This window comes from Lampetra fluviatilis, chromosome 43, assembly GCF_964198595.1.
Source record: "Lampetra fluviatilis chromosome 43, kcLamFluv1.1, whole genome shotgun sequence".
Taxonomy (NCBI): domain Eukaryota; kingdom Metazoa; phylum Chordata; class Hyperoartia; order Petromyzontiformes; family Petromyzontidae; genus Lampetra; species Lampetra fluviatilis.
The window spans coordinates 8122661-8142704 of NC_136317.1; the positions used below are offsets into that span (position 1 = coordinate 8122661).

A 20044-nucleotide genomic window follows, 5' to 3' on the forward strand; every position below is an offset into this window, starting at 1 on the left:
AGAGCGAGAGAGCGAGAGAGAGCGAGAGGGGGTAGAGAGAGAAGGGGGGCAGAGAGGGGGGGGGGTTACATAAAGCAAAGATAAAAAAAAATGAAATGATGAACGAAGCAAAGTGCCGACTACACCGAGCATCTTCTTGTTTCCTCTGATCGTAAAAAAAAAAATAGAGAGAGCGGGAGAGAGCGGGGTATGAGGGATAGAGAGATGGTGAGGGCATGGTCCGGTTTCACCAACAGGACACCGTGAGGAGCCACAAGGACCAGGCCTGGAGCAAAGCCCTGCCCTGCATCTCTCCGGAGAGGCCTCGCTGGAGGCAACTCTACTCCAGCCCGACGTACAACCGCATCGGTGACCTCAGCTGGAGCATCGCCCACGCACCGTCACCACCAACGCCTCCCTGGCGCGCTTCACCGATACGTCCCCGGAGTGCCGGTTCTGCGGTAAAGTAGAGACGGTGGCGCACCAATACGTGGAGTGCAAGAGCCTGGACTCGCTGTTCAAGGTCCTTAGAAACATCCACCTAAGGTTCAGCCTCCACTTCTCCCCGACGGTCCTCATCTTTGGATACCCAAAGGGCGACGGACCCCAACATCTTCAGGGGCTGGTCAACGTGCTCGTCTGAAACGCCAAGCTCGCCATTTACAGGGCGAGGAAGGTGGCCCTGGAGGGGAAATGTCCGGCCAGCAGCCTGGGCATATTCCGCGCTCTGGTCGGTGCCAGGGTGTGGCTGGAGTTCCGCCATGGCGGCTGACCCACGCCGTGCCGGCCTTCAAGGAGCAGTGGGCGATGGAGGAGGCCGTGTGCTCGGTGGCAGATGACGGAGAGCTCTGCATGCTGATATGAGCTACCCGTCGGAGGCCGTTGGACTGCGAGAAGGGCTGCGTGCAGAACGAGAGAGAGCGAGAGAGAGAGCGAGAGAGTGAACGAGAGAGTGAGCGAGAGGGGGGGGGGTTACATAAAGCAAAGATAAAAAAAATACGAAATAATGAACGAAGCAAAGTGCCGACTACACCGAGCATCTTCTTGTTTCCACTGATCGTAAAAAAGAGCGAGAGAGAGAGGCAGAGAAGGAGAGGGGAGAGAGGTCGGGGTGCGGGGTAGAGATGGAGAGAGATGTAGAGGGAGCGAGGCGAGGGAGAGAGTGCGGGAGAGAGCGAGGGCCCCCCACCACCCCCACCACAGTTGACGTGGTGGGAGTGGGGGGGGGTCCCGCCTCAACTCGGGGAGGGGGGGCGGGGTGTGGAGAGGGGGCAGGTGGAGGATGCTCCGTCAGTGATTGACGGGCCCTGCTCCTCCGTGTAATTGGGCGCTCGCGAGGCATTCGCATTTTGCCAGCGATGCGCGTTTTGTGCGGAGTGGGGGAGGTGGGGGGGCGGTGAATTTACAGCACCCCCCCCCCACCTGCACCCCCCCCCCCCCCCCACCCTGATGGGGCTCTCCATGGCAACCCGATGGGAATCCTCCTGGTGGCGACGCGCCTCGCTCCATCATCCTCACCTCGGGGCGCCCGCGTCAACCACGGGGAGGAGGCGAGGAGGGGGGTGGTTGACGCAGCCCTGGGGGGCCCCGCGGGACCCCCCGGGGTGGCCGCGTTGAGGTCGCTGGTCTCGTGGAGCGGCAGGCACCTCCCGAGTCGCGAGACTCGGCGAGGGCTTCCCCGGGCTACCACCACGCGCCCTGATGACCATTACAAAGCGGCAAGCGGCCAGGCGGCGAGCCGGTCCGAGCTCTGCCGTCCTCTGCATATTAAGATGTGTTCAGGCAGCTCATGGGTGTGTTGTACGTGAGGGTGTAACCAGAGGGAAAGCAGGTGCGTGCGAGGGAGCTGCATAGAACACTCCACGCCGTGCAGATGGAACAGACGGAGATCAGTACACATTTGGACCATTTATACCATGGGCTCGCCAGGATGTGGATATCACGTGCGGTGTCGCATCCAAGATGAGAGAGTCACTCGGCCGTGGCAGACGAGATGCGTTCGATGTTGGGGTGGGGGGGAGGGAATCACCCCGCCATCTACCGGGGCTCTCAATAAGTCCACCGCCTGCCGCAGGCCCTTCCCGTGCGTCCCTGCCGAGTGCGCGTTCGTGCTGATGCCGCTGATGTCAGCCGTGGCCACGAAGCGAACTCAGAGGCGCTCAGCTTCACAGCGCAGGTGCGGCTCCGAACCGCCGCGCTGCCTCGCCGCCCCTTGCTTATTGCCATCGGCTCTGCGTGGGTGACAGCGCTCCACGTCCCCGGCTCGTGTCCCCCCCCCCCCCCCCGCTTGGGCTCTCTCTGCTCAGCGGCGCGATGGGTCATGGAGCCAGCAGGCCCCGTGCATGCGCGTGCGGGGACGTCTTCATCGGGCACCCACGTGGGCGTCACTCAGTAGCCACCACACCACGCGGTTCAGCCTCGTTGCTCTAGAACTGCTCGTTGTTGTGTTTAGTTTGCTGTCCTTCCCCCGCGCCTCCGATTAGCACGGTTGGCTACGTACGGTGCGAAAGAGGTTCAACATACCAATAGCCGCCATTCGCCACTAAGTGACGGTGAGGTCACCATGGCGCCTGTGCCAGGCAGGCGCACTTTGAGGCCACGTGAAGTGTCGAAGGCTCGCTGACAGGAGGTCTCGGGACAGACCCAGCAGGTGCCATGGTTTGGCTGACTGAGATGGCCGGTAGATGTGTAGTGGTGGTGTTGACGCGCACCGACAGTGAGAGATCACGGGCGGCGCGGGGTGCGTGGTTGTGCGCGCTGACACAAGGTGGGAAATAGGATCGTGGGCAGCGCGCGGTGATTGGTCAACTGGGGTGGGTGCTCTCAGCGACGTCCGCATGAGGGACTATAAAGGGGGACGCGCGGGAGCACTCGGGGAGTTGTTAACCAGTGGAAGATCGAAGACGGAGTTGAAGAGGTAGGGCCCTGAGACCCCTAGTTCCGCTGTCCTTGTAAGGGCCGGGACCCTGTGTGGCTCGGAGGCGAGACTGTGGGACCCGTGGTCTGACGTCCATGTGGGACGAGGCTGTGGGACCCAGAGTCGAGACGGACACCCCAGCCGGGTGGGTTCCGAGAAGCTACGGGGCGTAAGAACCCGTGTGGGTGTAGCCAGGGGAACCCCGTGGGTTAGGCTGCAGATTAGCCACCCGTGTAATATAAGTTGGTGTAAATAAAGAGTGTGCTACCCGTAAGGTCGTCTCCCGCCAAGTTACTACATTACAACTGGCGTCAGAAGTAAACCTGTCTTCAAAAGGATGGATACTAGGGAGACTACCCGTACCCACGAGCGAGATCGGGAAGACGACGACGTACCGGAGCCACAAGCCTCGGAAGGCGAGGACGAAGAGTTGCCGCCGATGCAGCACTTCGCGGCGATGGCCGACGCTCCGCTCGCCTCCGACACCAGCCTACAGGATGCACACTCCCGCCTGGCGGAGTTGCTGCTCGCCGCCGCTTCAATTTTGGCAGAAATCACCGTTTCAGCAGGCGGGAGGACGACTACGAGGGTGGAGGAGGGAGCGCGGCCGGAGGGATCCCGCCAGAACGCGCTCCGCGCCGAAAGTTTTGAAATTGGCGCCATTTTTGAGGGTCCACCATCGATTGGCGGGAAGCGTGGACACCACGTGGTCGGGGACCTCCACTCTACACAGCCCGCGTCATCGGCGCGCGCCAAAACTCTCCACCATGCGCCTGCCGACGGAGCCGACATTTTCGTCAACCACAGCGGCGCGCGGGAAAAGCATTCATCGGAGGACGACGACCAGGTCTTCCAACAAAGACTGCCCACGCTGACGGCGTTCAAGGCAGACGGGGGCGACTGGGGGGCCTTCCAACGAAGGTTCCTCGCACATCAAGAGATGTCGGGCTGGTCCGACACCACTGCCCTACGCGCGCTGCCGGCGATGCTCGACGACGACGCACTTGCGGCCTTCACATCCGCCCCGAGGTCGTCCCGCTCAACGCTCCAGGCCGCGCTACATCTCATGGCTAAGGTGTTCGGACCGCCCTCGACCTGTCGCCACCAGTTCTACGAACGGCGTAAGATGGTTGGAGAAACTACGCTCGCCTATCGCACGGCGCTGCTTTCCCTGGCGGACGCCGCTTTTCCCCGCATGGACAAAGAGGGGAAGGACGCCATGGTGACAGAGCAGCTGCTGGCGTTGGCTCACGACCTGGGAGTCCCCATCAATACGGCGGACGAAATGGACATCTGCTCCTTGGGGGTTGCTACAGGTATCCACGCACACGAGATCCTCAAGCGCAAGCGGGCAGTCGTCTGTGCATCGGCGGGGATCGCGACACCTGCCGTGACGGTCGCCGAGCCTCAGACTGATACGGCTCGGGAGGAGGCCTTCAACGTGTCGAGACCGGGGGAATGGAGATCGGGAGGTCGTTCGCCCATACGATCGTCCCGCAAGCTGGAGCAACCGAAACCTACGACGTCCCTCGTCATGTGTTACAACTGCGGCCTTCGGGGTCACGTCGCGTCCGGCTGCCGGGCTCCGCGTCAACGCACCACGGGACCACGTCCGGACGACAACCAAGGCCCCAAGTCGTCCCAGCTAACCCCGGCAAGTCGCGGCACCCCACACGCTCGGTCCACATACACGGCACACTCGGGTCGCCGCTTTGCGGTGGGGGGACCGCGTATGGGTACCGGGGATTCGGTTCGGCGAGGGGGGTTCGTACACGGCCCGGGAGCAGTCGAATGGTCCGAGTTGGCCCACAGGATAGTGGCTGCGTCGGCCGGGTCGTCCGTAGTAACGGGTTTTATTGACGGGGTTGAGGTCCGGGTGCTGGTGGACACGGGTGCGTCGGCCACTATCATTTCGGACCTTATTTATAACATCCTCCCCGTCCAAAAGTCGCCCCCTTCTTACGGTGGACGTACCGTTTTACGCGGCAAACGGGGGTTCTTTGGGAATCATCGGACAGATTCGGGCGACTATTTCCATCGGGTCGGCGGGTTGCATTTTTAACGAGTCCTACCAAAATACGCACGGTTTGTGCTACGGTTCAGGCGTTGGCAACTCAGACTGTGCGGGTGCCCCCGGGATCGCAAATGTTGGTACCCCTTCGATTGCGAAAACCCCTCGGGGTGGATACGGGGGAACAAGGTGTTCTGTTGGGGCCGTCAAACAGAGCTGTTGGGGGCCTCGACTTAGCGGTAGCTCAGACCATGGTGCGGGTGGACAGGGATCCGTTCGTTATGGTTCTGAATACGGGATCGCGGCCAGCTGTAATTACACAGGGCACGGTGCTGGCTCACGCGGCGCCGCTACCCGTCGATGAACAGCTCGTTGCACATGCGGATTCTAGCCTCGATACGCATCCTCCATTGGAGGAGGGGACAGAATGGTTGGACTCGTTGTGTGCTGGGTCTAGTAACTTGTCTAGTGTGCAGTTGGGAGCGTTGAGGGGCCTGCTACTCGAATTCGCTGACGTGTTTAGCAGACACAAGTACGATATTGGCTGCACGGACCTGTTGCGCCACCACATAGCGATGGGTGACGCGGCCCCTATTCGGCAGAATCCCTTCTGGCTCAGCCCAGCCGAGAAGGAGCATGTGCAGTCGGCTGTTAATGACATGTTGGCTGCCGACATCATTTCGCCCTCTTCCAGTCCGTGGGGTGCTTCCATCGTCCTTGTTAAAAAACAGGACGGGTCCTTGCGGTTTTGTGTGGATTTCCGCCGCCTAAATAAAATCTCGATGGCCGACGCGTATCCACTCCCCAGGATGGATGAGTCGCTGGATGCCTTGGCGGGAGCACAGTTTTTTTCGACGCTTGACCTGCTTTCGGGATTTTGGCAATTGCCCCTCGATGAGGAATCGAAACCAAAGACCGCTTTCCGGACACCAGGAGGCCTATTTGAATTCAATCGATTGCCCATGGGCTTACATTCCGCTCCCGCCACGTTCCAGAGGCTCATGGAATTGGTTTTGTCAGGACTCCAATGGGACACCTGTTTGATTTACCTCGATGATATCATCGTTTTCAGCCGGACTTTCGAGGAGCACCTCCAGCGATTGAGAGGGGTGTTCCTCAGGATGCGTTCTGCTAAATAAAAATTTAAACCGGCTAAATGTCACCTGCTTCGGGAATCGGTCAGGTACTTGGGGCATATCGTTGGCCGTTCAGGGATCTCTACAGACCCTGCTAAGACGCACTGCGTCAGCTCGTGGCCAACGCCAACCTCAGTCACTGAAGTCTGCAGCTTCATAGGATTCGCCTCCTACTACCGCCGTTTTGTCGAACATTTTGCCACCATAGCCAGGCCCCTACACGCTTTGACGGCTAAAGGGGTAAGGTTTCACTGGGGGCCGGAAGAGGAGGCGGCGTTCTGCTCCCTTCGGGACGGCTTGGTGCGGGCTCCTCCCTTGTATTACCCCGATTTCACGCAACCGTTCCTGCTTGACATGGATGCCAGTAACACGGGTATCGGGGGAGTGCTCTCACAGGTGGTTGGGGGGGTCGAACGGGTGGTCCCCTACGGTAGCAGAGTTTTGTCGCCTGCGGAACAACGCTACTGTGTAACACGTCGTGAATTGCTAGCGATCGTTTTTTTTATACAGCAATTCAGGCCGTATCTCTACGGCCGTCATTTTACTGTTCGAACGGACCACGCGGCTCTCCAATACGCGATGCGGGTGGCGCAACCCTCCGGCCAATTGTCCCGATGGCTGGAGGTCCTCCAAGACTACCAATTCACGACGATTTACCGTAAGGGATTGCGGCACTCGAATGCGGATGCCTTGTCGCGGTTGTCGCCTCGCTCGGAATGCGCATGTCTTCTGGGATCGGCGCGGTGTAAACCCCCTGTCACCGTCCCCGTGGAAGTTTTGCTCGCCGCCACTGACGCTCCCGGGGTCGACGCGCCCGCCGCTCCCACGGGCGGGGACTCGTTACTCGCGTTGCCTCTTATCGAGTGGGGCCGTCTCCAAATGGCCGACAGTTCCCTACTCACGTTGCGTCGGAAGGCAGAGGCTCCCGGGGGGGGGGAGACGCGGGTCGGTTCCTGGGTGGTCAGACAGGGCCTCCTGATGAAGTGGGACAATATGTCCCGGCGTCATACGCTCGTTGTTCCATCTGCTATGCGGGGTAGGGTCGTTCTGGCTGCTCACGAACGACTCATGCATTTGGGATTTCACAAAACGCTCGCCCTACTCCAACGGGACTACTATTGGCCGGGTATGGGGAGCGACGTGGCAAACATCCTCAAGGGATGTGTGGGGTGTGCTCAAAGAAAACCGCCACAAATAGCGGCTAATCCACCGCTACAATCCATTCAGGTTTCGCGCACGAACGAACTGGTTGCGCTCGATATCTTGGGGCCCTTTCCCACTACACCTAGGGGTAACAAGTACCTGCTGGTTGGCGTCGAATACTTCACCCGATGGCCCATGGCGTGGCCACTCGCCAACCAGTCGGCTGCGGCAGTGGCGGACGCCTTTGTCCAGGGCTATGTTTTGGACAAAGGCGCCCCCGAACGCTTGCTGACGGACCAAGGAAAGAATTTTTCGAGCGTTTTGTTGCGCGAGGTGTGCGACCTGTTGGGTACGAAGAAAGTGCGTACCTCCCCGTACCACCCGCAGACTGATGGAATGGTTGAACGTCTAAACAGGACGATTACTTCTATGCTGTGCCAACAGGTCTGCAACGATCAGGTTGATTGGGACTTACAGGTACCTGGGGTACTCGCGGCCTATCGAATGGCCCCCCATGCGGCGACGGGGTTTTCCCCATTTTTTCTCATGTATGGCCGGGAGGCCGATCCGGCCATGGATGCCCAACTGGGGATTTCCCAGCCACGTGCAAAATCTAAATTGGCCGACCACATCAAATTTAATATCGCCAAACTGGCTGAAGCGCGAGAGGCTGCGAGGTTGAATTCAAGGTCTCGCCAGGTCGCTAACGAAAGATTGCATGCACGAAAGGTGTATACGCATGATTGGAAACCAGGCGATAAGGCCTGGCTGCACTGCCCACATGCATCGTTGGCTACGTCCCCTAAATTGTTGAGACCATGGAGGGGACCCGTGGAAATCGTGCGTATTGCACGACCCCAGAGTATCCAGATTAAATGGGAAAAACGCCGTTGGTACGTACACCCCTCCCGGCTGAAACCCTTCGCGGCACCGCATGACCCTCCTTTGTGCTGTAACGACCGAGCGTGTGATGTGGCCGTCGACTCGGGGAGGGATGTGTCGCAGTCTGATCCTCACGTGTCTCCGCCTGACCCACTCCCAGGTGTCTCGGACTTGACGGCTGTTGACCGTCGTGAACCGGAACCCCGAGGCACGCGCGGATCTCCGATGCCTGCCCCGTGCCTTCCTGGACTGCCGGCACCACCGGACGGTCAACCGCGTCTGGTGCCGTACGACGGACCGGCCAGGCGGACTCGTGCTAAGACACGACACTTTTCATGGGGTGCTCGGAAATGAAGGGACGCTGCACGAGTCTTTTTTTTTTGCATACACATTTATCGTTGTCGCTCGCCGCGTTGTACATATTGTCCTTGTTGTTGCGGTGCCATGTTCTGATTCTTGCGGATGGCGGAGTTATTGTTGTGTTGTGTTGTGGTGATTGTTGTTTGTGTTACGGGGCACACACGGGGGGGGGGGGTAATAAAATGTTTTTATAGCAGCCGGGTCGGCTGCGAGCTATGTGGTAGGGGGTGATGTAGTGGTGGTGTTGAAGCGCGCCGACAGTGAGAGATCACGGGGTGGCGCGGGGTGCGTGGTTGTGCGCGCTGACACAAGGTGGGAAATAGGATCGTGGGCAGCGCGCGGTGATTGGTCAACTGGGGTGGGTGCTCTCAGCGACGTCCGCATGAGGGACTATAAAGGGGGACGCGCGGGAGCACTCGGGGAGTTGTTAACCAGTGGAAGATCGAAGACGGAGTTGAAGAGGTAGGGCCCTGAGACCCCTAGTTCCGCTGTCCTTGTAAGGGCCGGGACCCTGTGTGGCTCGGAGGCGAGACTGTGGGACCCGTGGTCTGACGTCCATGTGGGACGAGGCTGTGGGACCCAGAGTCGAGACGGACACCCCAGCCGGGTGGGTTCCGAGAAGCTACGGGGCGTAAGAGCCCGTGTGGGTGTAGCCAGGGGAACCCCGTGGGTTAGGCTGCAGATTAGCCACCCGTGTAATATAAGTTGGTGTAAATAAAGAGTGTGCTACCCGTAAGGTCGTCTCCCGCCAAGTTACTACATTACAGATGCACCACCAGCTGTGTACCCCCTACTGTGCCAGGCTAGGTGCAGGAGGAGGTCACGGGACAGACACAGGTAGTGCCATGGGTTTGCTGACTGAGATGACTGGTAGATACACCACCAGCTGTACCCCCCGACTGTGCCAACTTGCTGCACTTTATCCGCTCCGCTCGTTTGTCGTGAGCGTCGCTCCTCTGCCCTCAGTCGTTGTTGGAGAGCGACTGCCTCCGGTCGCCCTCCAACAGGAACAGATTCGACAAATTATATGGTTCTTTCGTTAAAGTCAAGTAGATAGAAAATAAAGTGAATACAAAAATAAAATACAATATTTTTTAATTCACTTTATTATTATTTTTCTATCTACGTGACTTTACTGAAACAACCAAAGAATATGAATCCCTGCAGTCAGTCGCGAACGTTTTAAGTCAAAATGTAGATTCGACAAACGTACACGCATATAGCCAGCCGCCCTGGGCCAGACGCGAACTCAGGCTCGGCAGAGACGAACGCGGCAGGGGAGACACCGCGGCGGCTGACAGCGAGCACCGAGTCCGATTTAGACTCATTAGCGCTCTCGACAGGAGCCCGCCGGTGAGACGCGGGGCCGAGACGCCGGCCGCGTGGCTGAGTGGCGTCTGCGTGGATTTACGGCGACGCTTGCGCCGAGGAGATTGATTCGTGAATCCCTTCGAGCAAGGCCGATGCTCTCTGCTCGCCTCTCGCTCGCACGGCCACCATTAGCGCCGCGCCGCGCAGGTGAAATGGCTTTGGGCACCACCACTTGAAATTCCAAGATGCAGGAGCAAGCAAGCAGCAGCAGGATGAGGAGGAGAGTGAGGAGGGGGGATGATGAGTCTAATCGTCTCGGTGGTGCCACGCTGCAGTCATGCCTGAGATCGCCCTCGTGTCACGTGTTCATGATTACAATGACAACAACAATCCGAATGAATTACCCGGAAAAAAAGAAAAAAACTCAATCTCAAGGCTCCTCTTCAAAAGCTTCCTGCATTGCTTTGTTTGTACAATTCGGTTACCTAACGAGACGTTAACTTCGTGTCGTGGGGGGGGTGAAGGAAACTGGAGAACCCTAAGAATCACATCACGCAGCCTACAGCACCTGGCAAGCCATGTCCATCGCCCATTCGAGTCTCGACCCTGCCCCAGCTTCTGATGATGATGTCGCTCGCGCCACAGCGAGTTTTACCGTCGGCCAATTCGCGCCCCCGAGCAGAGTGACGCGTCAATCCGACGCGAGTTTAATCAAGCGGCAGATAGAGACTGCGCAGAGCTACGGAGTCCTGGGAGGCGGGGGGAGGTCATGGAGACCTCGGCCTTGAAGAGTCCACGCAATTCGTGCGCTACCCGCGCGCGCATCCCTGATTATGGGCCCTGAGTCGGCTCGCACAATAGGGCGCTCCATTCTCAGAATCTCACAATTGTACCCTTCGTATTCTTCTTCTCGCACGCCTCGTAATCGTCAACGCGATTGCCCGACAGCATTAAATAATGAGCGTGAAGACAATTAGTGCTTTAGCCCGTGTGAGCACTGAGAGCGGGAGGCAGGCGTGGGGGGGGGGCACGGGAATCGAGAGCGTGAGAGGGCTGCGGTGTCCAGTAATTCAGGTCGTAGCGCAAGGCAAAGCCTTAATCCTTTGTTTCACATTTCAAATTATACCTTTTTAATTGCTTTTTTTTCCGTGAGACACACGGAGCGGGCGGCTCAATAAATCTATAGCCGCCTCCTGCTCGGCCGCGCGGGCTACGGGCCGCGCTCTCTCGCGCACACAGCCGGGCACGGCGAGACCCAGGAGCCCACTCCAAATACTTTCATTTCAAGCCTCAGCATTTCGCGAGGAGGAGGAGGCGGAGAAGGGAGGGAGGGAGGGGGACGGTTTTGTATTGAGCAGAAGCAGAGGCGAGCGCAGATGATACGCGCGGTAGCACGCACAGGAAGCGGGCAGGCGGGGCACGTGGGCCCCGTCGACACTGGGGCCCCCTCGACAGCAACGGGGAGTCGTGGTTGCGTGGGGCGTGGAGAAAACGCGAGTGGTTGTTTGTTGTTGAAATTCCAGCGCCGGTCAGGGTTTATCTGCCGACTTGAAGCCACGTGGTTGCATCGCTGAGAAGCCCCTCTCGACACGACGTCTGCTCGAAACATCCATTCCGCCGTTCCCATTTCGCAAAGTGGGCCACGCTGCCTTTACGAAATAACGCCGCTGCCGCTCCAGCCTTATTAAACAATAAGCTGTGGGAGAAACCGCGCTCTCGCCGAGTTTTATAATGAGCTCAGTGCAGCAGCAGCAGCAGCATCGGCAGCAGCACGGCGGCTGTGTGCGTGGGCGGACAGCTCAACTCTGCAGCCACGCGTCACCGGCCTCTCATCTTCAACCCCGCGTGGCGCGGTTTTCCGCGCTCTCCCTTCAGAGATAGGCGCGATCGGGGGGGGGGGTCGGTGCCCGCCCGGCTGTGAAAAGACACGAGCCGCAGCAAGAAGCCGAGATTCGCAGCGGGCGACTACCGCTCGCCCACATCGCGCGGGCTGACGGGCGCACGGAGCGACTGGCTGATGTGCCGAGTGGCTAACGGACGCGCGGAGCGACTGGCAGGCATACGGAGTGACTGACAGAGGCACGGAGTGACTGACACACGGAGTGACTGACATACGGGCACTGAGTGACTGACACGCAGAGTGACTGACAGAGGCACGGAGTGACAGACACGCGCGCTGACAGATAGATGCGATGGCTGATAAGACAGCGGCGAATCCATGCAATTATGACCCCAGCGGCTTCAGAAATGCCTTTGACGCTGCATTCCTCTTCCTGCCACCTGTAAATGCACACGCACACACATGCACACACGCACACACACGCACACACGCGCACACACGCACACACGCACGCGCACACGCGCACACACGCACACCACACACATGCGCACACGCACCCCCCGCACACACACATCACGCGTTACAAACGCACACACACGCACACACACACGCTCACACGCACACCACGCACACATACGCACACACACGCACACACACACACACGCTCACACACGCACACACACGCTCACACACGCACACCACGCACACGCACACACACACCACACACACACACGTGCACACGCGCACACACGCACACCACGCACACACGCACACCACGCACACACATCACGTGTTACAAACGCACACACACGCACACACACGCACACACACACGCTCACACGCATACCACGCACACATACGCACACACAAGCACACACACGCACACACACACACGCTCACACACGCACACACACGCTCACACACGCACACCACGCACACACACACCACACACACACACGTGCACACGCGCACACACGCACACACGCACACACATCACGCGTTACAAACGCACACACACGCACACACACACGCACACACGCACACACACGCTCACACGCACACCACGCACACACGCTCACACACGCACACACGCACACACATCACGCGTTACAAACGCACACACACGCACACACACACGCACACACGCACACACACGCTCACACGCACCCCACGCATACACGCACACACGCGCACACACGCTCACACACGCACACACACGCTCACACACGCACACCACGCACACCACGCACACACACACGCACACACCACACACACACGCACGCGTTACAAACACACCCCAACCGCCCTGGCGGTTTGCAGCATTCTCCGGCTGTCGATTCTCTCGCCACAAATACGTGAACGACGAGAGGCAGACAATCCCCGACCCTCTTTCACTCCCCTTGCACCCAGCACGCCCCGGGGGGGGGGGGGCGCCCACTCGTGCAGAGCGCGGCGGCGGGAGGGGGGGCCACACGAGACCCTCCAACTTCTCCTCCCTCCCTACCTCCCTCCCGCGCCTCGCGTGGAGGAGGCGCCCTCGACCCCCCCCCCTCGCGAGGTGGACGGTGTCTGTGTAAAAGGGCTTCGTGGCTCATCGGATTTCCCGCCCCCCCCCCTTCGTGTGTGGCCCTGCGCCCCCCCCCCCCAGCACTCCCGTGAGGGATCCCTGGCCACGTTTCGCGGAGTTCACAGACGGCGGCGGCCTGAACGTGCCCCGCTACGGACGCACTCGCAGGCGTTCTTCACTCAACGGCGAGGGGATATTTCCGACTCGCAGATGGCAGTGAAGCGGTGGCCGCTGAGAAGTTATCTGCATTTATCGGTGTTTGCCACGCCCTCCACATGAGATCACGCTTTCTGAAAAAAAACCCATCAATAGCTTCCGTTTTGTCAAAGAGAATGTTGTTGATGTTGTTGTGACAATTGCCGGTAGATGTTCCTGCACATGTGGAGGTGAACAAGGAAACGTCTCCACCCGAATGGATGAACGAATAAAGATATCGATCGGTGAGCAGCGGAGAGAATCAGCCGCGCGGGGCTCCGAGCCCGAACTCTTCACCGAGGTGGCCTCGAGGCCACGGAAATGCCACGTGGGAGTCACGGGGAGGGGGGGCGGTGGGGGTGACGACCCCACAGATCGTTTAAAGATCCCCGCGAGTCAGGCGAGGCCACTGCGCAGGCGCGAGAGGACGAGCGAGCGAGCAGCCGAAGCAATTCACGATCCTGGGGCTCCCCCTGCCAAGCGCTTCATGCATAATGCACCCGGGGGGGAGGGGGGGCGTCTGAACGGTTGTCAGCGGGCGAGGAGAGAGAGAGGAGAGAGATGGGTGCCTTGTCCACGTTGACCGCAGCCGCCACGCAAAGGCGGAATCCCCCGGTCCGGACACGCGGAGCCGCGCGCGGGACACGCGTTCCGATTACTCGACGAGCAGGGCACGGGATGCAAAGTGTCACCCTGTAGCAGCAGCCGCAGCAGCAAAAAACGCGTGACAACCACGAAGTCAATCTCGATTATTGGTGCTTTCGGTGAAGTCACGTAGAAGGGAAATAATAAAGTAATAAAAATAAAACGATACAATTCTCACGACCTTTGGACTGCAACACAAGCAATCATCATCGGACGTGAAAACCACAACAAGAATTTTTTTGAAAAAAGTGGCGTTTTTATTTATTATTTCCCTTCTACACGACTTTACCGAAAGAACCGAGAATATGAATCCCTGCAGTCACGAAAGCTTTAAATCGAAGTCAATCTCGATGTGAAGTCTAGAAGTCGCCTCTCTCACGGCGTGGGTTGTGAGTGTGCGCGTCACGCTGGCACGGAGCGAGACGGCTCGGCCATGCAGGCGGAGGCAAGGGTTACTTTACACTAAAAACTATTCATTCTACCAGGTCAGGCCCACTGAGCTGTGTAGATAATTTTTTTTCAACGGTTTTATTATTTCACTTCACTCGTGTTTGTCGTGGTCAAATCTTGTAATCAAAATTTAGTCGATTTCCCGTTGTCCAATCAATTCCACATTTTGCACACGTGCTCAGATCCGGTGACAATGCGTGCGCCTTATTATTTATATATATTTGTGTAGGTCAAAAAACGCCGCGGTCCCTAAACTCGCGAACCGCCTCGCCCAAGAAGCAGGCGCCACGTGACGTCTCGGGCACCATGTGACGTCTCAGGGACCACGTGACGTCTCGCGCGCCACGTGACGTCTCGCGCGCCACGTGACGTCTCGGGCGCGCCTGCTCCGTGTCGACGAGTTACGGGCACCCTCACTCCACACAAACAAAAGTAGTACATTGAAGATTAATTTATAAAGTAATCAATTAATTCAAGTAAGCGTTGATGTGGGAGCAGGCGCTGCACCATTGACGTACTTCTCGGGGGTGAGTTAAACGAAGTTGTTAATAAAACCGTTGATTTTAAAAAAAATAAATTGAAGTTTATTATCAGAAGCGACCTGGCGAGAAATGATAGCTCAGCGAAGTGGCTTATGACGTGCAAATTTACAGCAACAAAAAATATTGTAAATGTGGAGGGGAAAAACCGGAGGACACGGAGAAAAATCCACGCAACCACGAGGGCGGGGGGGAAGACACGCAAACTAAAAAAATACACAGCAGCAGGCGTCTGCGTCAAGATCGAATCATCGAACCCACACACCTACTGCATACCAGGCGAGGTAGTTAACATCTCGCCACCATGGCACCGCCTACTTACACGAGACCCAATCAAAGTCACTCTTTCTCCTCGTGGCGTTCACATTCCTCCCTCCTCCTCCTCGAAGACACCGGTGGTCCCATCAACCGCATCGGAGCATCGACAGCAGCAGGCCGATGCTGCACCGCACCTCCTTCGTGATTGGAACATGATAGACCCAGCAGCCTCAGCGGTGCGGTTGTGGCCATGCAACCAAACTATTGGCACGATTGAGCTACGTAGGGTGCGAAAGAAGTTCAACATACATAGTAAATCCATAGCTACACATAGAGGTACATATAGACACATAGATATACATAGAGACACATAGCCACCCATAGAGATACATAGAGACACATAGAGACACAGAGATACATAGAGACACATAGAGACACAGAGATACATAGAGATACATAGAGACACATAGAGATACATAGAGACCCATAGAGATACATAGAGACACATAGCTACACATAGAGATACTTTACATCAGCAGTGCGAGTGTGGCCATGCGACCCAAACCATGGAGAGGATAGGGAGCCACTGTCGTCTGCGCTCTTTCATCAACGGAGGAGGAATTTCTAGCAGACCTCGACATTGGCATTTAGCGACTAAATATATTGCAATGATACGCCAGAAGATCATTAGTTGGAGAGAGAAAAAAATGGAAATGTACTCATTTATCCAGGAGTCCTATGACTCTTTTTCAGGAGGGTCCTGCCTTTGGGTTTTTTTATTTTAAGATGTTTCCAGTCAAATCATGATGGATGTGGTTGCCGTGCACGTGGGAGGAAACGGGAGCGCGCGGAGGGACAACACTCGCATCCCCGTACGGATGGAAACAGACGGCGATTAGTCCACTCGCCGCCACTGCCTTCTCCTGGCGAGCCACGCTCATGGCTCCTCGTCGGCGGCCACGGCTCAGCGCAGGAGTTTGACAAGACGGCGTTGTGTGCGCAACAGCGGCTTCATCATTCCGTCGTCTCGGCTCACGGTGCAACGAACGCGGGAGACAGAGTTGCACGCGACGCGGAACGGGGCGCGCTCATAATTTGTGGACGGTTTGTTAAAATTAATAACGGGATCTGTTCACCGCGAGACAAACACACGTCCGGGGGCCATCCATTTGGGGACGGCGTCTCGCGGCTACGCGCCGGGAGATTTATTCGGCACGGGAGATGAATCGCGACGAGCGACCGCCACGGGGCTTTTTTTTTTATTCCAGGAGGCGACGGCCACGGAATGAATGGAGCCCACGCTGTCGCCGGAGCGTGGCGACCATCACCACAGCGCCACTCAACCCCACTCTGTGTAACTCTATGGGTCTTTGTGTAACTCTATGGATCTCTGTGTAACTCTATGGATCTCTGTGTAACTCTATGGATCTCTGTGTAAGTCTATGGATCTCTGTGTAACTCTATGGATCTCTGTGTAACTCTATGGATCTCTGTGTAACTCTATGGATCTCTGTGTAACTCTATGGATCTCTGTGTAACTCTATGGATCTCTGTGTAACTCTATGAATCTCTGTGTAACTCTATGGATCTCTGTGTAACTCTATGGATCTCTGTATAACTCTATGGATCTATGTGTAACTCTATGGGTCTCTGTGTAACTCTATGAATCTCTGTGTAACTCTATGGGTCTCTGTGTAGCTGTATGGATTTCTATGTAACTCTATGGATCTCTGTATAACTCTATGAATCTCTGTGTAACTCTATGGGTCTCTGTGTAACTCTATGGATCTCTGTGTAACTCTATGGATCTCTGTGCAAGTCTATGGATCTCTGTGTAACTCTATGGATCTCTGTGTAACTCTATGAATATCTGTGTAACTCTATGAATCTCTGTGTAACTCTATGAATCTCTGTGTAAGTCTATGGATCTCTGTGTAACTCTATGAATCTCTGTGTAACTCTATGGATCTCTGTGTAACTCTATGGATCTCTGTGTAACTCTATGGATCTCTGTGTAACTCTATGGATCTCTGTGTAACTCTATGAATCTCTGTGTAACTCTATGAATCTCTGTGTAACTCTATGGATCTCTGTGTAACTCTATGGATCTCTGTGTAACTCTATTAATCTCTGTGTAACTCCATGGATCTCTGTGTAACTCTATGGATCTCTGTGTAACTCTATGAATCTCTGTGTAACTCTATGGATCTCTGTGTAACTCTATGAATCTCTGTGTAACTCTATGGATCTCTGTGTAACTCTATGGATCTCTGTGTAACTCTATGAATCTCTGTGTAACTCTATGGGTCTCTGTGTAACTCTATGGATCTCTGTGTAACTCTATGAATCTCTGTGTAACTCTATGGATCTCTGTGTAACTCTATGGATCTCTATGTAACTCTATGGATCTCTATGTAACTCTATGGCTCTCTGTGTAGCTCTATGGATCTCGATGTAACTCTATGGATCTCTGTGTAACTCTATAGATCTAACAGCCCTTGCCCCACCAATCTGTTAAAGGCTTCATTAGTCCGTATATGTGTCATTGTGTCGTGTGTATGTATCTATGTTAAACTTCTTTCGCGCCCTACGTAGCCAACCGTGCTAATCGGAGGTGCGGGGGAAGGACAACAACACTAAACACAAAAATAAGTTCTAAAGAAATGAGTTATCAATCGAAATGATTTAAAAGTGCAAAGCTCCGGTGGCTTTCTAATATCGGAAGAACGATCCAGACGGCCGCAGTATCAGTGCGTGTAGCAGTGTGTGTGCGCCAGTGTGTGTGTGTTATGAGCACCTGGTGCGATGTGTAAACATCGCCACTAGGGAGACAAAGGCGGTCGGGCGTGGTGCTGGCCACCCACCCCCTCGTGTGCCGTGCCGGCCTTTATAGGCGCTAACAGCACTTGCCCCTACAGTCTGTTAAGGCTACAAGGGGGATCATTGCCATTGGCAGTGTGTGCGTCAGCGTGTGCGTCAGCGTGTGTGTGTGGTCACCGCTTATTAGCGCGGGTAGGGGCAGCGGCCACCGTCTCTCAGAGCCACGGCGCCTCGCAGCCTCCCAATTACACGGCGCCTGCGGCGATGCCGCGAACACAAACACGCGTCGCCTTATCTCCCACACGCCAGCCGCCAGCATCTCCTTGGCTGGAACCCCCCTTATCATCATCATCCGCCCCCCGCCCCGCTCCCTAATATGCATGTAATTACCTCTCGTGTGTGGACACTTCAATCCAGCTGGCTGGAGGTGGCTACTGGGAGAGCCGAGGCCAAAAAACCATCAAACAGTTCCCGCGACGGCTGCTTGCGTTGTGGCCGAAACGTCGTGAGAATTATTTTATTATGTTTTATTTTTATTATTTTATTACTTCCCTTCTACGTGACGTTACCGAAAGAACCAAGAAGATGAATTCCTGCAGTCACGAAAGCTTTAAATCGAAAGTTCCCGCGCTGTTGTGCTCGTGGTGCCCTTTGGTTCCATCCACTGCTGGATGAGGGGGGCCTCTCCCCACACCTCGCAACGGAAGCGATGCCAGGGGCAATGCCAGGGGCAATGCTATAATTGTTGTCATCGTTGCTGCTGTTACAATCATCGCAGCGCTTCGATTGCTCGGGAAAGCCTCGCCGAGCCTCGTGACGCGTATTCCGTTGGGTGCTGCCGAGTTGTCGTGGGGGGCGGCCGCTGTGTGCGTGACGCCAGCCGAGTGATTGGCGGCGTCACATTTCGCGTTCGGCAATTCCAAGCCACAACATTTACAATCTGTGTACGACGTTTCGCCAGTAATTACAACTAGCTTCATCAGGCGACAGCCAGATTTGTGGAGAAGTCCACCTGTTTCGTTCCTTATATCGAGGCGTAGACGTGGTGATCACGCTTTTGCGCTCTTACGCAAAGTGGGGGGAAGGGTGGGATTAATGGGTCAATTATGGATGATATTGGTCGCGAAAGCCTCTATGTTGAACTGACGAACCTTCATCTACACTGGAGGAATCCGATAGCCTTTGACGCTCTTGTGTCCCTCCGCTTGGCACGGTTGGGCTCCGTGCGGTGCAAGAAAATAAACAGGACCCTGCGGAGTGGGCTGGTAGGAACGACTAACCAAAGAATATAAACATAATGTATTATTACACTTGTTTAGCCAGGAAAGCCCCACTGAGTCTAAAGGTTTTTGTAGGGTCCTGCCAAGTGTTTTCAGCAGGGGGCGATGTTGCTACACCGAATCGGACGATACGAAGGGAGAGTGTGAGGCCTAGTTCTAGGCTTTAGGCCTAGCTGTAGGCTTTAGGCCGCTGTGAGTTAATTTTTCATTTAAAAGTTTTAATTAAAAGCTATCTCAGGGAATTATAAGGGAATGTTACACTTGTTTAGCCAGGAAAGCCTCATTCATTTAAATGTTTTAATTAAAAGCTATCTGAGGGAATTATAAGGGAATGTTACACTTGTTTAGCCAGGAAAGCGTCACTGAGTCTAAAGGTTTTTGTAGGGTCATGCAAAGTGTTTGCAGTAGGGGGCGATGTTGCTACACGGACGGACGGACGATATAATCTATTGTAGGCTGGTCCACTTCGTTCCTACCAGTAAAAGGTTCATCAACACGCGTAGAATCAGGGCGGCCGCCGGACAAATCGAACCGCGAACCTCCCGCAGCAGCAACGTCGGCACGCCGCGCCGAAGCGACGCCGCGCGGCACATCTCGAGGACACACGGCGGAGGGAGAGACGGCGGGGGGGAGAAACGAGGGGGGGGGAGAGACGGGGGGGGGCGGACGCAATCGGCGCAAACGGCGATGCGCCAAAGGCATCAGCCGGCC

The 20044-nt window shown here is 56.2% G+C and overlaps 1 protein-coding gene across 3 annotated transcripts in view; it reads right to left on the reverse strand.

The window, feature by feature from the left end:
* LOC144947087 (uncharacterized) overlaps positions 1–20044 on the reverse strand; it is a 67647-nt gene that overhangs the window by 5816 nt on the left and 41787 nt on the right. The window lies entirely within an intron of this gene.